Source organism: Nyctereutes procyonoides, unplaced genomic scaffold (genome assembly GCF_905146905.1).
Source record: "Nyctereutes procyonoides isolate TBG_1078 unplaced genomic scaffold, NYPRO_anot_genome, whole genome shotgun sequence".
In the NCBI taxonomy this organism is placed as follows: domain Eukaryota; kingdom Metazoa; phylum Chordata; class Mammalia; order Carnivora; family Canidae; genus Nyctereutes; species Nyctereutes procyonoides.
In genome coordinates, this window is record NW_026575043.1 from 34,103,822 (window position 1) to 34,109,677 (window position 5,856).

Genomic DNA, 5,856 nt, shown 5'->3' on the forward strand with positions numbered 1-5,856 from the left:
CTGGCAACAAACCTCGGCCAGCCTGGACCGTCAGCAGGAATCCTGGCTAAAAATACCCCACTCTCAGAGGCCCGCCTGCTGTCACTGTCTCAGAGCCCCTCCTCACACCAGGCACCAAAAACGTGCCCTTCAACCCCCGTGCAAGGCACTGGGTGATAGTCTATTGAACAGATGAGAAAACTTGGGTCCTGTGCACAGGGAGTCCCAGCCCGGGGCCCCAGTCTCCAAGACCAGCCAGAGAGAACTCTGTCTCACCTCAAGACCATGTCTTAGCCACCGCCCTTCTCCTTGCCTGTGACCCTGGGCAGAGGTCAGGGCAAAGCTCAGTCCAGAATAGGCCAGGGCATGGGGTGAAAGCTCTGCTATCCTTACCCAGAACAACTCTCTGTCCTGTGGCTCTTGAGGTGCAGAGCCACTTGATGGGGGCCAAAGCCCAGAGAGCTTGAGCTGAGTCACCCAGCAGAATGTGGGGTGCCAGGGAAACTCTGTCCCAATTGCCTACTCCATTGGTGCATCAGTCCCTGTGGGCTTTTGGGTGACCAAGCAGTATAGATATACCCTTTATTTTGAGCTTACTAGCTGAGTGATCCAGGACAAAGCTGTGCCCCCAGGGGCTCAGTTTCCCTCACTGGATACGGTGAGCTACAGTGGGAGCAATAGGAATCTAGCTGAGCTATGAAGGTGTCTGGGATTGGCCTCCCGGCTTGTTTGCTCAATGACTAAAATGACTGAGCAAGAGAGCAGATGAAGGCACTGAAGTGAAGAAGGCGAAGGGGTCCTCCACAGTGTCCTTTGGGTGGGAGCTCCAAGCAGGGTGGGGGGCTGGCCCTTCTCTGCCCTCAACCTCTCCCTCTGGGAAATGGAGCACATTTGCATCCCTGTGGTCATGGCAGCCCAGAGGAGGGGCTCAGGGGCCCAGGGAGCCGTAGGTAGACTGGACACTGAATTGGAGCCCAGTGGAAGACCCCTCACTGTGGCCCCAGAATGAGCCTGTGATTTCTGCCCTGCTTTCCACTCATGTCCACTCCAGCAGCTGTGGCCATGCCTACTCCTGCCTTCTCTAGCCCATTGGGTGCTCCCAGGTCCCCTCACCAGGTGCCTCCCCGACCCGGTTTTGACTGCCCTCTGGGCTCCTAGTGTGAACAGCACATCCCAATTTAGCTGTCACTGCTGGGTGGGTGGCTCTAGAAGGATGCACATTCCTTGCAGGGGTGGAGGAGGGGCATGAATCAAGCGCTGACGCCTTGGGCACAGCCTGGGGACCCCACCTTCCAGAGCTCTGCCCCTGTACCAGATTTTGGGCCCTCAGGGCCCAGAAGTATCTTACTCATCCCTAGCTGAGAGACCACCAACCTACTGCACCTACTAGAAGACTCTGAGCTCCCCCCTCGGTGACCACCAGGGAGCCCCGGGGTCTCATGCCTCTCTTTGGAAGCCTGGAGAAGGGGCAGATCTAGCCTCGGGGACCAGGTGCCAGCAATGCATGTCCCACTCAGCCTGCGTCTCCTCACCTCTCCAGGCTCAGGCTGTCATCCTGGGGCCTGTCACAGGGGCTCCAGGTCAGCAGCAAGGGGGCTGGGGAGAAGGGAAAGGCAGTGCGGTGAGAGCCACCGCTGTGCAATGGATATGCTTCATCCACAGTCCTCAGCAGCCTCTTGGAGGTGGAAGGTGCACATGGCCTGAAGGGCACATCTAGCATTCCAGGATCCGGGGCTCTGTCCTGTGGGAGGAGGCCCCTGTTCAGTGCAGAGGTCGGAGGCATTTGGAGATGAGCAGACCGGTGGGATTCCTCAGGATGCAGCCAGGGGTCAGCCTTCCCTGTAATGGTTCCAGTTGCTGCTGTGTGTGGCTTTAATAAATAAGAGATGAGGAAGCTGATGAATTATGGCTTAATATGCACCAAAGTTGGGCAGAGGGGATCCTGGTGGGGGGTGTGTGTGTAAGGCTGATGACGCAAGACCAAGACGCCCTCTGAAGCTGTGAGATCGGGGATGATGAGGGGCTTGTAGGGGAAGCAGTGGCTGTGGGCAGAGGTGGCCCTCGGATGGGCTTCTAAGAGGTGGGTGGGTCCACCTCTGTTATCCCGTCTGTAAAATGGGTAGTGGTGGTGGTGTCTACACCACAGGACAGAATGGAACGGTGCACTCAGCACGCCTGGCACAGAGTCGTCGCAGGCCTCGGGCAGGCAGCCACCCTCTGCGGTGTGGGCAGATGGCAGGCCGGCGCCCCCCAGCTCCCTGGCACTAGGACCACATTCCCTGCCACCCACTCAGAGGGCTGGGGAAGGGTCACATTGGAGCAGCGCCTGGGTGGCAGGCGAAGGTTTGCCGCAGGAACTTTGAGCTTCCTTCCACGTCTCTCCTTGCACTTCCCGGGTGGGGGGCAGAATGTATGTAACAGAGACCATTCTCTTGCTTCCCCACACCTCCCTGGGAAGGCCCTGGGGCTACTGCATGCCTGTGGGTACCCCTCTGGGCTGCCCAAGCAAAGCCACCACAAGCCTGTCTCTCCAGGACAGGAGCCTACGCAAGCAGCAGCTTTCTAAGGAGGTTGAACTGTGTCCCTATCAGCCCAGGACCAGCCACAGCAGAAGGGTCCCCTTGGTTAAACGTGGAGGTTTGAGTGAAAATTCCACCCTGCCCGTGAGGGCCCCGACTGGCCCTCTCAAGGGATAAGAGAGGTGGACAAAGGAGAAACAGTGACCAGCTGACCTAGCCCAGGAATCATCAGCATCTGGCTTGTCTACAGGCTGCACTGAGCCCAGAGAGGCCAAGGGCTGGGCCAAGGTCACGCAGCTGGGAGAGCCTTCTCATGCCTGATATGTTGACTGTGAAGGCTGGTCCCCAGGGTGGGGGTGGGGGTGAGGCAGCCCCGCAGCAGTGCGATCCCTGGAGGAGCGTGGTGGGCTGCCTGAGCTCGAAGAAGGCCATATCCTAAGAGTGGCGTGTCTGAGGAGGGCGATGCAAGCAGAAGCCAGCCCGGGGGTGCGGTGGGGGGTGTGTGTGTGTGACAGATCTGTTTAGCCTCAAGAGCAGACCATGCCTACTCTAGATCTCCAGAAAGCCTGAGGGAGCTCAGATCAGTGGGGCTCAAATGGCCTATCCTGTCTGCACCCCTGCTGGGCCCCCCGCCCGGGAACTGGCTGGTGGAGAGCATGAGAAGAGGACAGTGTGTGGCCAAGCTCTTCCCACACGGTCTCTGGCTTCCCCCCCAGAGGTCGGCCCCCACGGCTGGCTGCCCTCCCCACTGACCCCTCACCAACTGTCATGAGCCCTCCCTCTCTCACCCTTTAGGCCCTGGGTGGAAATGGCTCATACCTGCCCTCCTGGGAGACGCACTGTCCTGCACACTGTCCCGCACACTGTCCTGCACCTGCCCACATCCTGATAAATGTGCCTCACCAAACCCCCTGTCTCCAGCCTGAGGAGTGAGCCGCATCCTGCTGGGTGGACCCGACTGCCGCCTAGCCCCAGTCTCCGCCTGTCCTGAGCCCCCTCAGCCCTGGCCCACCCCGCCCCGCCCCAGCCAACACCTGGGAGCCGTCTCACAGGCTGGGTGGCCCACGAGGAGGGTGCTGGCCCAGGTACTGACTGGGAGCACAGGTATCCTGCCTGTGGCCCAGAGCAGGGGGGCTCTCAACACCCAAACCTGTGTGCAGGTGGGAGGCCCAGGTGCCGGCCCAGAGCAGCCAGAAACATCTGAGCTGGCAGCTGGAGAGGATCCTGGTGCCAGAATCCTCCACATGGCAATACCGGCTCCCTGTTCCCTCCTATGTGCATTTGTGCCCCAGAATGACTGTCCCCAACTGCCCCCAGGAGGGGACTTTGATCCTACAGGAAAATGGGGTCACAATCGTCAGCAGGTTGGTCAGCCTGCTGTCCCGGATCATTATAGCCACCCAGGAGCATGAGATCCTAGCTCAGACCTCAGACCAATGGCCAGTGCCACATGACTCACCGTTTGATGTGAGGTGGCCCTGTGGAGGGAACTCTTCCTGGTCTGGGAGCTGCTGCATGCAAGGACTCTAGAAGAAGGGTGCGAGCATGGTGACGAGCCTCAGCCCCTGCTGGCTCTCAGTCTGGCCTCAGGTTCCCCACTTGTACAATGGAGGACACACCTCCTGTGTCATTGTGGCAAGGATTCACCAGTGGCACTCAGCAAGCAGCACCCACTGGAGAGGTGCCTGCGGGCGCGTGGCTGGGGGCAGGAGCAAGTGCACAGGTACCGGAGTGCTCTGGGCTCCACCTCACCTCTGTGTGTCTGGGAGTTAAAGGTACTCCGCTGTGACCTGGTAACGCAAGGCTGGGATGAAAGCAACGGGGACAGAGCGGGCAAAGTTGTGGTCAGGGCCACAGTGCAGCCTGAGGGATCGGACATTGCAGCCCCTACACCCGGCCGGAGGGCCAGACCCCCATGGGCGCCACCGTTGGTTTCCACCCCCCGAGGCTGCCTGCAGCCGGGCTCAGAGAGCTCCTTGCTTTCCCTTGGTGAGGCTGGTGGGCCACAAACCCTGTGCTCTGCTGACCTCTCCCAGTGCCCCCTCTGTGGTTGGGAGCGTGGTCTGGGGGGGGGGGGGATGCAGAGTGCACCAGGCTTTCTAGTGACCAGGTCCCTCAGATTCGTATCACCAGGTGACACTGGCTAGGGCTCCCAGGGGGACCACTGAGCCCTTGGCCAGAATGATGATGTAGTCACAAGGAAGGGTCCAGAGCCTGCCCTGGGCACAGGGTCCTACAGATTGGAACCAAATTCGCCAGCCAGGCTCTCATCCCTCTGATCCTGTTACCTGCAGGGTGGGCTCAGGAGGCCCAGGCCAGGCTGACCAGCGTCCAGCACCCCTCTGTGTGCAGGGCATCGGCAGGGATGCTGGCCTGGCAGCTGGCTGAGGACTCCAGGATGCCCCCAGGAGCTAATCTGGGGGGCCAGATAGACCCCCCCTTCCCCCCAGGAGAGGGACAGAGGGCAGGTGTGTGTGGGAAGGGGCAGGGTCAGTGGCTTCTCCCGCCCTTGAGCCTAGGCTGGCTTTGCGGAGGGAGGGATGGGGCACTGGGCAGGGAATCTCCTGGGCCTCCCGGTTCCAAAGGAGGGAACCGGTGGGTGCACCCGTGGGTCGGGGCAGGGCTGGGACCGCGGCCCGTCCCTGCGCTGGTGCAGAGGGGGCCACGAGGACGGTCCGGGGGCGTCAGGAACCTGTCCAGCTTGGAGCCTCGGTTTTCTAACTGGCAGACGGAGCAGTCCTACCCCAGCAGAGGGCTGCTCCGCAGCGGGGGCTCCGGGATTTAGGGGGTCGAGTGGGCCGGGCGGAAGCGCCCCCCTCCTCGGGGCTCCGCACGAGGTCTCCGGGGCGGCTGGACCCTTCGGGGGACCCCCCCCAAGCCGGGCCCGCGCCGGCCGCCACGCCCTGGGGCCCGCGCCCCCCGCCGCCGCCCGTGCGCGCCGCCGTCCCCGCCGCCGCCTGCAGGGGCCGCCGCCGCCCCAGCAACGCGCCGCCTTTGTCCGGGGCCGCGCGGCGCCGCTGCACCCGCCGGGCTGCTCCCTCCTGCCGCCGGCCCGCGCGCCCCGGCGCCCCCCGCGCCCCGCGCCCCGCGCCCCGCCCGGCCCGCGCAGGTGAGCGCCCCGCCCGCCGCCAGGCCCCGCCCCGCCCCGCCCCCGCCCCGCCCCGCCCCGGCCCGGCCGGCGGGGGGACCGGGCGGATTCCTCGCGCGGCGAACCACATGATCCCATAAAACATTCATCGGCTCCGGCCCGCGCCGCGAGCGCCCCGCCGCCCGCCGCCCGCCGCCCGCGCCCCGCCGCCCGCGCCCCGCGCCCGCGCCCCGCGCCCCGCGCCCGCGCCCGCGCCCCCCCGCCCGGCGC